This window comes from Peromyscus eremicus, chromosome 6 (genome assembly GCF_949786415.1).
Source record: "Peromyscus eremicus chromosome 6, PerEre_H2_v1, whole genome shotgun sequence".
In the NCBI taxonomy this organism is placed as follows: Eukaryota; Metazoa; Chordata; class Mammalia; order Rodentia; family Cricetidae; genus Peromyscus; species Peromyscus eremicus.
In genome coordinates, this window is record NC_081421.1 from 47,597,026 (window position 1) to 47,616,504 (window position 19,479).

General features: G+C 34.0%; 1 long non-coding RNA gene across 1 annotated transcript in view; it reads right to left on the bottom strand.

Moving 5' to 3' along the window:
* The window catches only part of LOC131912444 (uncharacterized), a 35,104-nt gene extending 24,591 nt beyond the window's left edge, over positions 1-10,513 (bottom strand). The window contains exons 1-2 of the long non-coding RNA XR_009379635.1: positions 10,425-10,513; positions 9,559-9,614 (exon numbers count right to left, since the gene is read on the bottom strand). This is a non-coding gene — a long non-coding RNA (uncharacterized LOC131912444). The remainder of the gene's footprint in view (positions 1-9,558; positions 9,615-10,424) is intronic.
* Positions 10,514-19,479: the final 8,966 nt, after the last annotated feature.

Genomic DNA, 19,479 nt, shown 5'->3' on the forward strand with positions numbered 1-19,479 from the left:
TTTATGTTTTCTTCCCCATTAGTGTATACAGAATGCCTAATTACTTTAACTATGTGGTCTACAGAAATCAGACAATACCAATCAGGACAATTCATCTTGACCTTGCTGTCTAAATTTTATGCAGAGAATTGGTCATTTAGCATACAGGACTACCCAAATGACTGGCTATATATATGACAAGCAATTTGACTACCCATGAAAAACTGAGTCCTTGCCTGTTATATATGATAACCCATTTTAACTTCTGGCAAATTGTGTTCTTTATGATTTTGTTTTTGCAAATTGAAAACCAAGAGACATAACTCTAAATAATTTAAAATACTACTCATATACATGTTTAAAAAATTAAAGCTTATAATAAATAATTCTTACTGTGATGAAGAGATACAGGGTGGTTTTTATAATCAAACACACATAGCTGTAAAATGTTTGTTACTATAGCTTTCCCAGGGTCATAAAATCACTTAAGTACATGTCCCATTGGCTGTTATTCTTCTGTGTATCTCACCTACACAAGATCATATTAATATTTTAGGCAATATTGTTTTAATTAGCTCTGTATCTTCTTTGTGTCCATGAATTGAGTGGGAGTCCTGTCTCTACACATGTTGTGCTTTAATTAAACCAGCTCTATTCTAATCACTGGTTCTGTGCAGCACCTTGAATCTATGTGCCAAGTTAACTGAGCACAGCATGGGTGATCTCTATATTTCAGCTGTCTTAATAACAGATGAGCGCTGCCACAAATGCATCCTAACAGAAGTGTTCAGTGTCTGCCCTAAAGACAGCTGGGCTAAGAAGAGTCTTATGGGCTCAGAAATCATAAATCCATCTCTTTGGAATCCTCAATTATGCACTCTTAGATATGGAAAGAATGGTGAAAACATAATAAATCTTGCTTTATAGAATTGCCCTATGGTGAAATACAGACTTTAAGACTGGAAACCAAGAAGAGCCGTCCTTCAGGCACAAGCTCTTTTGACTGAATTTATCACATTAAGTGATATTGCCCTCATTGAGAAACACTAAGTTATGACTTCTGCTGTATCTGGTTTCTAAACTACCTCATAAGGATTAACTGAAGTAGAACAGGGTACTATAATAGAGCTATGCATGTGGAGGTTTGGAGTTCAGCTTGCTCTGTATAGCTCTCTAACGTGGACATTTGTATCACAGATGATAGCAGTGACACTTTCGTGATTCTTCAACATAAATGAGATCCTGAATGTAAAAACTGAAATATTTTCAACACCCCATAACACTCCTTAATTTCTCACAGAACACAGAATTCTATGAATCATCTTATACTTAGCTTTCTTGGTCAAAAGTCAAATTAGTAATTTGTTTTTCAGATTTAATTTTCTTCATATGCCAAATCTTTACCTAAATTGTGAGATAATCTTAGAAGATATAATATTTGGTAAAGGAAAATGCTACAGTTGTCTCTTAAGATTTTTTGTTAATGAATTCTAAGTTACTGATCTTTGAAATGAATTTCTGTGGTTTTTAAATTTTTTGTAGAGCAGATATTCACTCTTTAAAATATATAAGTAATTATTATTGCTTTTTGCAATGTTTGTAATTTTCAAATAGTTAATAATACCTACTAATAATAAGGTACCAGTATTTTATCTATATTTTGACTTTGTCCTCGTAGCTGTGACTAGGTATATTGTTATATTCTAAACCCTTTACTTCTAACTATTATGTAATCTCTATTTTGTTCAGCCTTTGAAATTAAAACATAGATTATTTCAACTTTATTTTGTGGAAGCTTCCTTCAGGGAGTTATCTTATAAACTGGAATATCACTGCTCTATGGCCTTTTAATTTACTTCTAATTATTATTATTTCCTAAATGGTTCCCTTACCTTAAAATTATTATTTAAAATATTTGTGCAGTTTTCAAAATTCGGCCATTAAATAAATATTATTTTAAACTATTTCAATTCAATTACTATTGTTTCAACATTTTGTTTCATTTAAGTAATATATACTTCCTCATATCATGACAAAAATCACTCCAATTCCATCACCTCACTTCTTTGGATACTCATTTTGTTTTTAAATACAATGAGTCCTATTACTTTTGTATGGAAATCACTGGCAGTTGTCAGACCTATAAGAGGCCATGTCCTTAAAACAGCTAATTCTCTATTTTCTGATAGCTACCAATTGCCAATAACTCTTCAGTTAGGTGTATAAATTCATGAATACCTCTTTCCTCCATGTCAAGGCCTGATGGTGACTTGAGCTTTTGAAGTTCCTGTGTGTGCTACCATGACTGTTGTGAGTTAATGTGTGGAACTATACTTTTCTGTCCATAAACACTTTTGCTTGTACTCATTCACAACTCTTGCCTCTTACAGACCTTCTGTAGCAGGAATCTTTTTTTTTTTTTTTTTGTATTTCTTTTTTTTTTCTTTTCTTTTATTTTCTTTTATTTTACAATACAATTCAGTTCTACGTATCAGCCACAGATTCCCTTGTTCTCACCCCTCCCGCTCCCCTCTCCTTCCCCCCAGCACACTCCCCATTCCCACCTCCTTCTGGGCAAAGCCTCCCCCGCGGACTGAGATCAACCTTGTAGACTCAGTCCAGGCAGGTCCAGTCCCCTCTTCGCAGGCCGAGCCAAGCGACCCTTCATAGGCCCCAGGTTTCAAACAGCTAACTCATGCCATGAGCACAGGACCCGGTCCCACTGTCTGAATGCCTCCCAAACAGATCAAGCCAATCAACTGTCTCACCCATTCAGAGGGCCTGATCCAGTTGGGGGCCCCTCAGCCATTGGTTCATAGTTAATGTGTTTCCATTCATTTGGCTATTTGTCTCTGTGCTTTATCCAATCTTGGTCTCAACAATTCTTGCTCATATAAACCCTCCTCTTTCTTAAAAGTTCTTATTAATAAAAACAAACCTGAGCCAGGTATTGGGTTAAATCTGGAAGATCAGAGAGACAGAAAAAGCCACAGCTAACCTCAGCTGGCCAACTTCTCAGCTGATCTTGTTTCCTCAGACTGGAAGCCTCTGAGTTCTCATATCCGAATCGCTCTCAGCTGAACTGTTGCTCCAAAGCCTGAAAGCTTAACCAGCCAAATGCTTCTAGTTTCTAGTCCTCACGCCTTATATACCTTTCTGCTTTCTACCATTACTCCCTGGGATTAAAAACTCGTTTTCTGGGATTAAAGGTGTGAGTCACCATGCTTGGCTGTATCCTTGAACATTTGGATTTCTGCCTCTGGAATGCTAGGATTAAAGGTGTGTGCTACCACTGCCTATCCTAAGTATCTAGTGGCTTTTCTGTCCTCTGACCCCAGATAAGTTTATTAGGGTACACAATATTTTGGGGAACACAATACCACCACAACCTTCTGTTTTGTCTTCCATAATGAGGAAGGAGCATTGAGAGGAGGGGATTGTGAGACAGGGTTATATACTCTGCAGTCACCTATTCTTTCTATATTGATCAGTTGTGAATCTATGTAGTAATCATCATCTTCAGAAAAATCAAGCTTCTATGATTAGGTTTGAGAGTTGTACTAATCTATGAGTATACTGAGAAATCAGTAATAGTCAATTTCATATTATCTCTCATTGTCAGCATACTAGTGATAGATTCTCCCATAGGGCCTGTGACTTGTCTAGCCATAGGTTTTTTGGCCTCAAAAACTGTGCCAGGTATGGGTTCCATCTTGTATATCATGGGCCTCAAATCCAATGAGAAAGTAGTTGATTACACTAAGGACATTACTGCCCTTATTGTTCCAGTGTGCATATCTTGCCAGACAAGTCATCACTGTAGCTCTAAGGGTTTACGGTTGCGTAAAACTAATGATTACCTCTGATAGAGGGTATAGGACCTACTAACATATAAAACATATCTAGTAGGGATGCGGATTCTAGGTCAGTAACAGCCTGTTTTTGTCCACGTTCAATTAGTCAAGTTGATGTCTTTAGGAATCGGATCTTACAATTAAGTTCTGATAAGTAACCAAGAACAAAGCAAAAGCAATTTATGGCCCAACAACTCCAATAGAAATAGTTCATTCATAACACTGTATATTTTATTTATTAGCCTATAGTGTCTATTAGAGGCATTATAGCCCCATTATAGTGCAATTGAATTTAATCTATAGTCATGTGCATATATATATATATTTTAAGAAGTTTCCACAGTGGAAATTTTTCATACAGCGCTTTTAGAAGGTCTTTAGTATTAGCTGTCTCTCCTCACATTGACTGCTTTACCTTTCCCTCCCATCTCCTACCTCACTGAATACTTCCTGCTCCATTTTTCCACTTTCCCATTTCTATCACTGGCTTTTATCTTCATTCACTTGATAACTAACTTACCTTTCCTCATGACCACTTACTAATTTCCTAATTTATTCAAAAAACGTAGATATAGAGCTACAGTGTGATCTAACTATACCACTTTGGAGCTTATACTCAAAAGACTTTAAATCCTAGTAAAGGGAAATATGATCATTCATGCTTATTGCTGCTACATTCACAAGAGCCAGGAAGTGAAAACAGCCTAGACAGCCCTCAGCAAGTGAATTTAAATTAATCGATTGTAAATTGATGTTTCATGTCCTAATTACCTATTCCCAAATAATCACTCAGAGGCTTATATTAATTAGAAATGCTCAGTCAATAGCTTAGGGTTGTTAGTAGCTAAATCTTATGCATAAATTAACCCATATTTCTATCTATGCTTTGACACATGGCTCATGGCTTGTTACATCATTTTCTACACATCCTCCCTGTCTGGCATCTGCCTTGCATCTCATTACTCTGCCCTTCCTCTTACCAGAATTCTCCTAGTTTGGCTGTCCCACTCAATCCCTTCCAGCCCAGCTATTGACCAACCATCCAATGAGAGTAATACTTATTCATTGTGTAGAAAAGGATTGTTCCACAGCAAACAATATGGTATATTTACAGAATAAATTCTTTTAAGAAAAATAAAGTTTTGGAATTCACAAGTAAATATGTTTTTGAAGTTTTGTTTTGTTTTCAAGTTCTAATTTCTTCAACTGAGTAATGAATTTACTGATTCATAATCAGAGGATAATAATGGGAGATGGTAGGACCTGGTTGGAAGACATAGGTCACTGGAAGAGTGTCTTTAAAGAGGTACTTTAAATGACCATTTTCTAACTATCTTTCTACACCCAAAGGTCATGAGGTGAGCAGCTCTGTTATACCACAACTTCTCTGTCATGATGTTCTGCCCAAAGTAATGAATGAGATAAAATAAATCTTTTCTATTTCACATTAATTTTCTTAAGTGTTTCTGATAGCTACATGTAGTCGTTACTAAAAAATTATTAAAGAGAAACAATATTTGATTCTAATAATTGGAATCAATGGAATTCTTGATACTTTTGTTAGCTCATTTTTAATAATAAGATGTATTTTTGATTTTCATCTAAAACACTAAAAATGAAATTGAAAAATAATTACCTTTATTTTATGCTTGTATGTTATTTTAATTTTTATGTATTTAGATAATATACCAAGCTAATTGAAAGGCTCTGTTATTCTCATCATGTTAATAGAATATTGCCCCCAAAAGCTTATGTCTTGAAGTTTTGTTTCTCCATAAAAGATTCAATATTGGGTGATGATTCGATCTTGAGGGCTTTAGTGGATCATTAATGGATTGAGTATATCAAGGATAAAATTTTATATGGAACAAAATGAATAAAATTTAATGTGATATTCCTGATGAACAGGAAAATTATTCTTGGCTATTTTATTGTGAGCCTAGCTTTTAATAGCTGGGCTTTCTGTCCAGCCCAGAACCTTGTTTAGTAAAATTTTTATTACGTATTTCAAAGTTTCTTAGTTTATGTTTTAGTTATATTCATCTTCCTTTTCCAACTATTCTCAGATATACCCCCCCACACACATATTATATCTGTTTTCATTTTACCCGTGTCCCTTTCAAGATGAATTTGACCTTCCCAAACACTTTTGGACATATATTTACCCTGGATAATGATGAACTCATCTGGAGGTCACAATCTTAAGGAAAACTGATTCTCCCTTATCCAGCACCTAACAATTGCAAGTAGCTCCACAGCTATGGTTGGAATTGTGTATCTAACTCCACTCTCTATGTTGGGATTTGATCTGATTTGAAAAGTTTTTTTTTCTGAAGTTTTTACACATTTTAGCAAATTATATAGAAGAAAATAGGTTAAGGAACAATAAATAACCTTAATTTTTACATACAATATACTGTCTTTATAAAGAAATCATCCTATTATTATTTCTTCACCTCATTCTTAATACAGTATTAAGACTAGAACAATGCTGACAGTAATATAATCAATAATGTTCTAGATGGATGGAAGTCAACATTTTCTTTATGACTGAAAAAAAATTATCAAAGCTGTTACATTAGGTTTGAACATTTCTTTAAAGCAACATAATAATCAAAAATATTATAATATGGTACTAACTTATTCAGAAGCGATTAGTACATTGCATCAGGGGAGATAACATTCAAGTTATTTTACCAAGTTATAACCATAGCTTTTTTTCTTGAATGTTTAGATATTATCCAGTGAGATAACTGTGATATATAAGTTTTGCTTTTGTTTTTATTTGACTTGATACCAGTTCTTACAGCTAGATGTAGTAACAGAGCACAGCTAAGAAAATAAACACCCTTTTCACATGTGTGTGTCATTCCTGAACATCTCTGTTCATTTATATGAAGAGTATCTCAAACAAACCCAATCAATGAAAAAAAGAACCTTTAAATTAGAATACATTCATTTAATTTTGAAACATGAAATCTCAGTCAAGTACACAACACTGTCTTAAAATCTAAACAACGCTGAATGATGAATTCTCAACAGATTCACATCTAATTTATTGTAAGATAGATAGTTAATGATGATGAGCAGTGTCTACAACAACCACCTGGAAAAGCCCTCCTCATCTTTTCTCTTATAAATCCTGGGAATATTTCTATAATATTGAAGAATCTTAAGTATTTAACCATTTTCCCACAAAAGAGTTCTATCACTTAAAAAAAAAAAAAACCTTGGAATTATTACAATTCCAGTAAATTAAAATTATCATTATCTGAAGACAAACTTCATGAACAAAATTACTTAAATTTTGAATCTTTCATCTTTCATAATCTTAGGAAACTGCAGAAGGGAATAGGGAGGCTCTTAATTAAAAATCATATTTTCTTAACATTAAGAAATAAGAGATATTTTATATAAACTTTCATAACTAAATAAGATGATTAAAAAATCTGCCTTAATCACAGTTTAAAATCTATTTGCCTATCTGTTTATGTATCTATCTGATATTTATTGATGATCACATTAAAAAAAAAAACATTTTCCAGGTAGAAGAAAACCTGACAAAATTGAATCATTCCTTCAAACAGAATATGGTACTTTGAAACTTCATGAGATTTTTCAGATCCATGCTAAGTTTTGCAGTTGATAGATTCTGACACATTTCTCTTGAGGAAAAAATTCTTTCAGGGTTGAGAGTTATTTCACCATCTACAGAGAAGGTCACATTGACAACTTTCATGAAAACCTTGTGGATAACTACATTTCTATGTTTAATTCATTCTTGCCTCTTATACTATTTTGATTTATTCTAGGTTTTGAATAGTTTAAGAAATATCCTACAAGATATGGTGAAGGACTATTCAGAATAGGAGCAAGTTAGAACATTTCTAATTCAAGAATTGTCAAAGGGACAGAGAAACTCGTGATGCTCGAGTTGCCACCACATTTTATACAACATCCAGAGCAGCACACTCAACGGGAAGAGAAGAAAACAAAACAAAATAAAACTTTTTGTTTTCATGTCTGGAGAACTTGAAAAGCAATATTTGTATTTAAAACCATTAATGAACACCATGTGCTATGTTTTGAAATCAGAACACTTATGAACCAATGTGTTTAAAGTACTGTGAACTACTATGGACTTAGGCAATTAGTGTATTAGTAAAACAAGCTATTCTTATCCCTTCAAGACAAATAATATAATTGCCATTAAGTGACTGTAGGAAAAAGAATTTAAGCCTATGTTCAATAAGACATTTTTTAAATTATTTTTCAATTTTGCACATTCAATTATTATTTCTCCTTGTTAAATAATTTAAAATATTTTTGTTCTTATGAATTGCAAAATAATGCTAGCAAATATGCCTATGAAATCTATAAATAAAACTACATAAATTTATATATCTTAGAACAGATAAGTCTGGTTTCTTAAAGATTAAAGTTTCCAATCGTGAAATCTATGGATATTCAATAATATCCAGCCTGGACTACAGAGCGAGATCCAGGAAAGTTACAAAGCTACACAGAGAAACCCTGTCTCAAAAAACAAAACAAAACAAAAATCAATACTTCGGTATAAAATTCTACATTTTTCTAAATGAAACAAGGATCACAATATCTTGTATGCATAAAGAACCTACATCAAGGGGGGAGGGGCTTGGACTTGCCTCAGCTGAATGTATCAGGCTCTGCTGACTCCATATGGGAGACCTTGCCTTGGAGGAGTTAGGAATAGGAGTTGGGGAAGGCTGGGGCAGGAGAGGAGGGAAGAGAGGGGGATATGTGGTTGGTATGTAAAATGGATAGAAAGTTTCTTAAGAAAAAAAAAAAGAAAAACACAGTCACAGTTGTTGGTTTCCATCTATATTCTAGTACATCCCCATTCATAATTTCATCAACGGTGAAAAAGTGTAATGATTTAACATCATGTGTTAATCCTTCTTTATATATCAAAATGAATGCCTATTTGTTTCTTGTTTTATTTATTTGTTGATTGTGTTTAGTAAAGAAAAACCTTACTTAAAAAAGTGAAAGAAAAGAACCTGCATCAAATATATTATGAAAATATTTATAATACAATTTTCCTTTTGCTAGCAATTAACTTGCAGTCAATAGAAAATAACAAGAAGCAAAGAATCATTCTTGTCAGTAAACCCATCTGTACTATAAAAATGTGATGATAATTTTCACTACTCACTGAATAAATTGTGGACTTCAAGCAAAGCTGTGTCCATGATAGCATTTATGGACAAATAATGAAAGGTATTCAAAGTTAGACACCTTTCTTACATGAATACTGATTTCCTTTACCTTGCTTGTCTAGTATACCACATTTGATCACTAGTCATTTTTTATCACTAGCCAAACAAATTTCAAGTACAAGCCTGAAAGTCAGAAAAACTATGTACTCACTATTTTCAGTTCTCCACATCCTATTAAGTTTTACAGAAAGCTAGAACAGCTTAATTCACTATTTTTGCTATATTTTGTTGGCAAGTTATATTTCTTCCTGAGCTTAATTCAACCTGATGTGTAGTCATTATTTAAAGTAAACATCAGGGGGGTGGGCTGGAGGGAAGGTGAGGGGGGCGGGAGGGGGGAGAACAGGGGAATCCGTGGCTGATGTGTAGAACTGAATTGTATTGAAAAAAATTATAAAAAAATAAAAAAATAAAGTAAACATCAGCTTTAAGAGACCAAATTTGGAGTTGCCTTCATACTGTACCTTAACTTTCATTCGAGGATGAAAACAAATTGTGATTACAATTCACATGGAGTCAGCTGTAAAAAGAGAAAATAGAAATCATCTCTGCAATAAGTGCAAGACTATGCAATGTCAATTATAAACATACCAAGGGGCTGTAAAGTTATTATTTATGGGATGTGGTAAATGAAAGTGAGAGAGAGAGAAAAAGAAAAAGACAGAGTAAGGCTTCTGTACTAAATACTAAACTACCCTTGTGTTTCCTTAGTAACCTTGACCACAATTTGTTCTCTTTATAAAACCAGCTATTTCTTCTCATTAATACAGAAGTAATTCCATACCTATTGCAGGACCTGGTAGAAATGAAACAAACCCATCCACCTAGCAATTAGAACTGAACAAGTTACTTTGTTTAGGAGAGTAATCAAGAAGAGTGCTGAGAAATAGTACAGCTTACAGGATATACCAGAGCTGAGTTCCCTTTAGTTTTATATTTCAGGCATCAGATTTTCCAACTTAGAGAGGGTGTCAGAAGACTTAGTTTCCAGGTCTGGAGAGTTAACTCAATGATTAATAGCATTTTCCACTCCTACAAAGGATCCTGATTTAGTTCACAGCAAGCACATCTGGCTGCTTATGGCTGTCTGTTCCTCTAGTAGTACCATGGTATATGATGACCTCTTCTCAACCCCACAGATACAAGCATGTCCATGGTACACATACATATGTGCAAACATATGTGCAAATACTTGCACATATTTGTAGCTATAGTTTTCCTGCCTGGCCCACAGTCAGGACAAACCTCTACCAACCGCCAGTATGGCCATGGCAGGCTTCTTGCTAACTGTTCTTATATCTTAAATTAATCCATTTCTATAAATCTATACCTTGCCACATGTCTCATGGCTTACAGGCATCTTCACATGCTGCTTGTCATGGCGGCGGTTGGCAGTGTCTCTCTCACTCAGCCTTCCACTTCTCAGAATTCTCCTCTCTCCTTGTCCCGCCTACTTCCTGCCTGGCCACTGGCCAATCAGTGTTTTATTTATTGACCAATCAGACCAATTTGACATACAGACCATCCCACAGCACATATGAGTATAAAAAAAAAAACTCCTTTTTTTTCTATTTAAAAGGAAGGTTTTAACTTCAACATATGCTATGAATGTATTGCTCTGATTGGTTAATAAATAAAGTGTTCTAGTAGCCTGGCAGGAAGTATAGACAGGACAAGCGGAGAAGAGAATTCTGGGAAGAGTCAAAGTCACCAGCCAGACACAGAGGAAGCAAGATGTGAAGGCAGAACTGAGAAAAGGTAGCAAGCCATGTGGCTAAACATAAATAAGAATTATGAGTTAATTTAAGTTGTAGGAGCTAGTCAATAGTTAGCCTGAGCAAATGGCTGAGCAGTTTTAATTAAAAAAAAATCTCAAAAATATTATTTTAGTCACTACTGCTATTTTATTAATAAAAAAAGTTATTTTGGCCGGGCGGTGGTGGCACATGGCTTTAATCCCAGCACTCGGGAGACAGAGGTAGGCGGATCTCTGTGAGTTCGAGGCCAGCCTGGTCTCCAAAGCGAGTTCCAGGAAAGGCGCAAAGCTACACAGAGAAACCCTGTCTTGAAATCAAAACAACAACAACAACAACAAAAAAAAAGTTATTTTGAATATCTTTTAAAAATTGCAAGGAACTGCTAATGAAAATTAAACAAGATGCATATCTTCCAGTTCAATAAACACACGAAAGTAAAGAAAACAGCCACAAAAGAAGCCAAAGGAAGAACGAGAAAACACAAAAAACAACAAATTAAAAAACAACAAAAACAGTTAAGGCAGAGGAAAGTATGTAAGTTGACTTAAGTTAAAACTCCTCTGTACTGAATGAAATATAATCCCTTGATTTCTTACATCCTTTGGATGTAAGTGTGTATCTGACTGTTTGCATGTTTGTGTATGTCTGTGTGTGGAGAGGTGTACAAATGTCTTTACATGCTTGTAAAGGCCCAAAAGTCAAGCCCAATGGTCTTATTGGATCACTCTCCAGTTTATTAATTTACCCAAGGATGGTCAATTGAACCCAGAGCTAACTGATATGTTTAGTCAAGCTTGCTCTACATGCTCTGGGGATCCTGGCACTCCACTTGCACAGTGATGGGATTGCAATGAGGTCACAGGGCTCAGCCAGCGTTTCCATGGAATCTGGGGCACTGAGCTCAACTTTTCCTGCCTCTGAAGCAAATGTTTTAACTGCTGAGCTACATCACAAGCTCATAATCTAGTATGTTTAAGAGAATTTTAAATAATAATAACAACAGATGTGAAAACTTATACAAATGGATTTAATGTGCTTATTACATACTGACAAAAATTACAAAGGGTGAAAGCAATAAAGATACCAAGTATCTAATACAAAATAATTAAAAAATAACAGTTATTAAATCATATAGAATAACAATTAAAACACCCTTTTAATTTATGTATCTACTCTCCATCTATCAACTAGCTATATTTAAATTGACTAAAAATGTCTAATGACATTATCTAATGTTAAATGAAATTTCAAAAGATAAACACAATATAATTATGCTTTTAAGGATAATCTTAAAAATAAAAACAGTAAGAGAAAAGGTGATTAAAAAGGGAATTTTTCAAGGAGTGAAAACATTTTATATAGAATCAGAAGTAGCCAATGAAGGTGCATTGTGACCAATGAAATATCAAAAACCACAACAAGTGGTGTACACTTGAATCATGACATATTAATAAATAAAGTTATTTAAAAGATAATAGAAAAAGCCAGACAGTCTCAGTTTTGTATTGATTGGATCATACATTTGTATACTGAATTAAGTAAAAGTAATAAAAGTTACTCCTGTATCTTGCCTTGTATTTCCACTGTATTGTGATTGTTCATTAGAAAAAAATTTAACACATGTGATTAGTTGCTATTGATTAATGATCTCAGATTGTGAAGCTATTTGATGACTCATATATGTTGACCAACAGAGCAAAACTATTTTTCTTCACTGGATCAAATAATTCTAAAAATGTGTGGCCTTTTGATCACTAAACAATTTCATATCTAATGCACAAAGTGTATGCTAACATTTATTACACTTGTATCCTAGTTTTGCAGGTGCTTCTTGAATCAGCAAATGGAAATTACTGAGTCTCTGGTTAGGTAATGATCTTAATAAATATTGATACATTGTGTTTCCTTTGCCCACAACTTTACCATTTAAAATTACGCTTTACAAGGAAGAATCTCTACTTGCTGAAAATGTTGATGTGAACTCCTTCGTTCATTTGAATGAATAATTAACCAGTGGCCTTCATTATTAAGTTGACCTGGCCTTATGCCTCCCAAGATTTGTAAGCTTATCCATCTCTCTTGATTGCTACAAACTCTTCTATAATATATGTTAGTCATGTTTAAACCAAAAAGTTAGGTACCAATATGACAGCAAAATTCAATTGTTCATTGCACTGCCTGAGATATGACAGTTATTTGTGAAATGGTTATTTTTTTGCACATGAGGATCATTTTATTACAAAAGATAATGGGACATGATTATGAAAGCAAGAAATGTTCTTGAAGGTGGCTAAACTAGTGTTGATTTACTGATTGCATGGCTTTGTTGGGGTTATGAAGGAAATACATTGTAAAGTCATAAATAGTCATTTATTTGATTTTTAGTCTTGAACATGGCATTCTAAAAATTTTAAATGGTATGTCTAGAATATTTCAAATGCAAAAGTAAAAATATCAACAAAAGCTATTTTTGAAAGTACGGTGTATGGCAGGTCTAGAACATCAGCTGTAACAATAGAAAGAGAAATGGAAAGAAGGACTTACAAGAAAGAATTCTGAATTTACAGAACCCTGGGGCCATGGAGTAGTAGGAAGTTCATCAAGAACCATTCCTGAATATTGCACAATTTTCTAAGTAAATTGAGGGAAACCCAACTGACTGTTGTTAAATCTTCTAAAAGCTTTAACTTTAAGTGGGACATACTGGGAGTTTAATGACTTTAGAGGTCACTCACAGTGATTCTGGTATTTCAGATTTTTAATGTATGATTTCAGAACTATGTGTGTTTTTATGGAATCTAGGATCTTGGCAACAGAGTGAAGAGAACTCAAGATGGAAGACAGACATCTTATTGCAGAAATTCAGACTCAACAACACATCACTGGGGCTTGGCCTATCACTCTTCATTAAAGTATTACCTTAAGGTTTATTTTTGCTGTTATTTCTAGAGTCTGAAATGACTTATGTGAATGTTTATAATTAATATTGTAATCATATATAAATAAAAACAAACAGATCTGTACCATAAGTTGAAAATATCACAGAATTAAAGATCTATTATCAGAAGCAGGAGGATATCTGTGAGTTCAAGGCCAGCCTGGTCTACAGAGTGAGTTCCAGTAAAGGCGCAAAGCTACACAGAGAAACCCTGTCTTGAAAAACCAAAAAAATAAAAAATAAAAATAAAAAAATAAAGATCTATTATCACTGATCCCTTAACCACAAGAGAAAGAATAGAGTTGAGCAAATATTTTGAACCTAAAAATGTTTACTTTCTTGTGTTTGAATTCTTCAGGATTTAAATATAGTTTTATTATGCTTAATTATGTAAACATTAAATCTATTTTAATGAGATATTTATGTCCAGGCATCTTAGTGGCTTACTTTATTAATTCATCAGCCTGATAGTATAGCACATCAATGTTATCTTATACCTACAATAAAAATCAGAAGGTTTGTGACATATAGTTTGGGGTTAACCATGTTAAACCATTAGGTTGAAATTTTATCTGTTGTTGCTATGATTGAATATTAAGAATTTAATTTTCTATTACAGTAGTAGAAATGAGAAAACACTAGCATTAATGCAATAAAAATAATTAAGTCAAATTTGATAAGATTATCTTCTCCCCATGACTTATTTATTTTCAATTGATTTTAATCCTTATTAAATCTAAAAATTAATGTCCTTTATACTCAGCAGTAATATTTATCTACTTTGAAAAGCACATGCCAGAAATATTGCCTTTTCTCCCTGAACTTTAATTACAGTCTTCAAACCCTACTCAATACGGAATTAACCCTAATCCACTCCCTTTTGAATTCTCTGAGAGAGCCCAGTACAATGATGACTTCTGGTACAACCAGGCTAAAAATATTTTATGAATATTATTGTTATATGATCAAAACCCCAATTTGGAATAGAATTTAATATTTAAATATTACAATGGAAAATTTATAATAGGACTTATATGAAATATGTTTTTACTCTGTTTATTATTGTTTACTAGTTATGTGTAAGCTTTATTTCAGTAATGTTTTAATGTTAGTGCCCATTATTTACTATTGAAAAGTGAAACATACATAATATATTGCTTTGACAGGGAGAGCAAATCCATAATTCATAAATTTGGTGTATTTCCTTTTTGTTTAGAAATCACTACATGGACAGATACTGAGGATGCTAGAACATAGCCAGGCAAAGGCACACAGGCTGGAAGTTTCATCAGAAATCTGATACCTAGGGTGGAGGTCAGACCTGTGCAAGGGCCCACATACCCTGAGTTTGTTATAGTAGAGATGTGAACCCAGGGAAGATAGTCAGAGCTGGAGCATTACAAAAGAACACAAATCAAAAGCTCCAAAATCCAGTGCCAATTCCCTTGACTCAAGGAAGCCAGTAAGATATGGAGGCTGGTGGAAGCTCACCCAAGATGTAGGTATTAGAGAAAGAGGGGAATCAGACCAGAGCTGACTCAGTGTAGGGCATCCATGGGTTGGAAAGCCACATCAGTAGTAGGCCATTGATGAGAGAGCCAGGTAGGAATATAATAGCCATTGTATTAGCCTAATAACTCATTACACGTCAGACTATTAGCACTGATAGAAGTGGACTATTTAAAGAATTCTGCAGTAGAACATGTAACCTTCAATGCCAGTCTCACAGAAGAATGCAATATATCAACAATCCTAAAGCTGAGTCCACTCCCAACACTGCATACATCTCCCTGAAAGAAGAGTAGTGCTCAGCACAAGATGAAAAGAGATTTATCCAACTAAGTGCTCCAGATTCATGAGTCTGATCCTGGAAACAAAAGCAGTGACAAACCACACCAACATGTTGCCTCCCATAGTAATGATTTCTAAGAGAATGACCTATTATTTAGCCTTACACTTGTTCAGACACTCTTCTATGGTATGTTTGCTGCAGTGAGAGAAAGACTGCATGTGAACAACAGGTTTGATGATGAATATGATTAATGTTGCCATTGTGTTCCATTTATGTGTTGACTAAAACTGTAATTCTGTCTTACAAACTATAATAACAAGACTATATCCAGACACACACTATTATAAGATTTACCTTTTAAGCCAAATACATTTTTTAAAATTAGATTTACCTCTTAAACACTAAGAGATTTGTAAAAGTAAAATTTTACTCCAAATATTTAAACTAAGTTTTCTTAGGAAGGACTCTTAACTGAAAATCAAACATAGGCTTTTCTCAAATATTTATGATATTTGAGGACATTTTACTTTGATGTAGCTTGGCATTTAGAACTAGCAAGAAATCCTGAAGCAGCTATGTGAACAGTTCATGTTAAACTCAGACAGATTATAAAAGGTCAAAAACCATTGTTCAGCATCTGAACATTGACAGTCTTAAAACAAATCAAAATGGAGGTATTCAACAAGATTTTTGAATTTTGGTGTATTGGTTACTTTAATCATTACTGTTGCACAGTACCAAACAAAATAACTTAAGGATGAACAACTCCTTCCAATTTATAGTTCCAATCCTTACAGTTCATGATTGATGGGGAAAGCATGGCAGTAGGAGCAAGTGACTGCTAATCACATTGTATATATATATTCAAAACCAGAAAAGATGAAGGTTTGTGCTCAGCTTTTTTTCTCCATTATATTCAGTCTAGGACTCCAGTCATTGAAATTTTCAGCCTACCCTTAAAGTGGATATTCTCACCTCACTTAAACTGATCTAGATTATCCCACACAAACTTGCTGACAGAATAACTTAATCTACACAATCCTTCACAGGCACACCCTGGATTGTCTACTTGTATGTCAATGTGACATAAGCTAGAGACAGCTGAAAGGATAGAACTTCAAATAAGAAAACTCTCCAAAATACCTGGTTGTAGGGTATTTTCTTAATTAGTGACTGATTGAGGAGATCCTAGCCCACTGAGGTTGAGTCTAGTGGTCCTGGGTTATATAAGAATGCAGATAGAGCAAGCTATGAGGAGCAAGCCAGTAAGCAAATGCAACCCCACCACCATGCTCTCTGCATCAACTCTTGTCTCCAGTTTTCTGCTCTGTTTGAGTTCCTATTCTGATTTCCTTCAATGATGGACTATATGGAAGTATATGGCAATTGTTCTGTGTTCTGTGTAATGTTCAAATAAGGAGAGTCACTCCATAATGTAATTTTAGGCTCTCTGGCAGCAAGGAGGAACAGTTTCTGTGAACTGAATCTTGGACTTCCATTCAGAAGCATATTTATTGATTGTACACAATGATTGTGTTTGGGGTAGAACAAGTTCTTCATACCAAAGGCCCTTTGATCTGTTCTATATGTTCTCTGAAGGAAATCATCACACCATATAAACTTTAGTCATTATTGTGTACTGTTGGCAGTACCAAATAATTCAAGATTCTCCAAGTGTGCCTGAATAGTCTTGTGACTAAAGTCATGCAACAGATGAAAAACCCCTTCAGTAAAACAACTCTATAAATTATAAGAAAAAACTATCACTGTTCTCTACTATAATTTCTTCCAGGTCTAGGTAACTCCAACAAACACAAATACATTCTACTGTTACCCTAGATACAGTGAGAAACAGCTAATATAGTCTAAGGTTTACTCTAGATACAATGACTCTGTTAAATTCCCAGCACAAGCGTAAGACAAAAAAACCCTTCCTTCCCCAACATGCTTTCTGCTCCAATGTTTCATTACTGTGATAGTATCTCTAGCTAGAACACACTTTGATCCTAGACTCCTAGGTGATAATTTGTCTTCTCAAGTTGATAATATCAGTCACCATTATTAGTTATAGGCTAGAGGAAAAGTATCCTAAACGAGAGCACTGCTAACCTATCTTCATGCACGGAGTTTTAGAGAAGTACTCCTGTGCTCTAAGTGTGTGATTCCTCCAGACTAGCCAATGAGAAAACCTGGAAGCTACTAGTTTCTTGAGGACCAGTGATCTAACATGCAAACCTGTTGAACTGTGAAAACAGACTCCAATGTCTATGTTTTTCCATCAATGAAAAGTGAAAACATTGATGAAACAGGGGTCATAAACACATATCATCTTTTATCAATGACTATGAAACTGTGGTATCCCAGGAGTACTTTCTGAATAAAATGATGCTTTTCATCAAAAAGGAAGGAAGGAAGGAAGAAAAAAGGAAGGAAGAAAGATCACATGAGTAAATCAGTTTGGCACAACCAAAGGAAAAGAGACCACGAAATTGTATCACTGAAGAAATTGCCAGTTAAACAAATAGCACTAGATATGAATTCTGGAGTTGGCATCATCATCCAGAATGAATTCAACGTATTATGGAAGAGAACATACTTTAACAGCAAGAGCAAAACTAATCTCTGAAACAACTGAAAATATGGACAATACAGAAGTGAAAAATAAAGAAATTGAATTTGGAAAGACCAAAATTGTAAATTTTGAACAAAAAGTAGACAAATAAGATATAATCATTTTTACAATTATGGAACTGTATTATATTTTAATAGTGTACAAATGATGTAATTCTAATGGTTAAATTGAGAGGAAAATATTATATGTACACATGGACACACATACACACATATGCACAAAAGCATGCAAACATATGTACATGCACACACATGTATACATGTACATGCACTCATAAAAGTACAAAGACATGCACACACATGCAAAGATGCACACAAATGCAAAAGACTCGTGTACACTTTCACATTCACACACACACACACATACACACACTGAAAAGAAAGAATTTCTTCCTCTATATGACCATCAACACCTGCTAACAACAAACATAATGATAGCATAACTAACACTTTACTCTGAGATAACTATATTCACTATTTTACAATTTTTTCTACTAAGACCAAAAAGATAATAAGAAAGATAAATATACACCACATAAACCAGAAAGAAAAAAAGAAATAGCTGTGTGTCTTCTGGCATGATACTGCATAAAAATACTAATACATAAAGGTTCACAACAGCAATTCACACTAGTCCCAAGTGGCAAATAAGCCAAGTGAATCTATAATTAAATATTATCTTCATATTATTATGCTAATAATCCTAATGAAATACTGGCTAATGATGTAACATGGGTAAACCTGAAGTGATTAAGTTAACTGAATGAAGATAGTCATAAAACACCTTGTACTTTCTCAATAACATGAAATTTCCATAGAAGACAGAGACAAGAGACAGAAAGTACAGTAATAGCTGTGTAGTCTGGTAAATGAGAATCAACTGCTAGTGAGTGTTTTTTTTTTTTCAGGAGGTCAAAAGTGTTCTGAGGTTAATTACTATTAATATTAAAATAACTATGACTATAATTGAAATAACTAAGTCACATATTCTAACTGGATGGATGTTTTGACATGTATTTAAGTATCAAAAATACTTCATACTATCAAAACACTATGTAAAGCGAAAAAAGAACATTCTAAAATATACATATTTATGACTTTAATTTAATTGACATGCCCAGTATAAACTGATCTCAAACCAAAAGCAGAATAGTGGCTGCCCGAGGGTGCTGTTATGAGACATCCTTTTGAGCTAATCAAAAACTTCTAAAATTGGATTTTGATGAAGACTATATAGCTAACAAATACAAAATCAAAGAGAAAAACC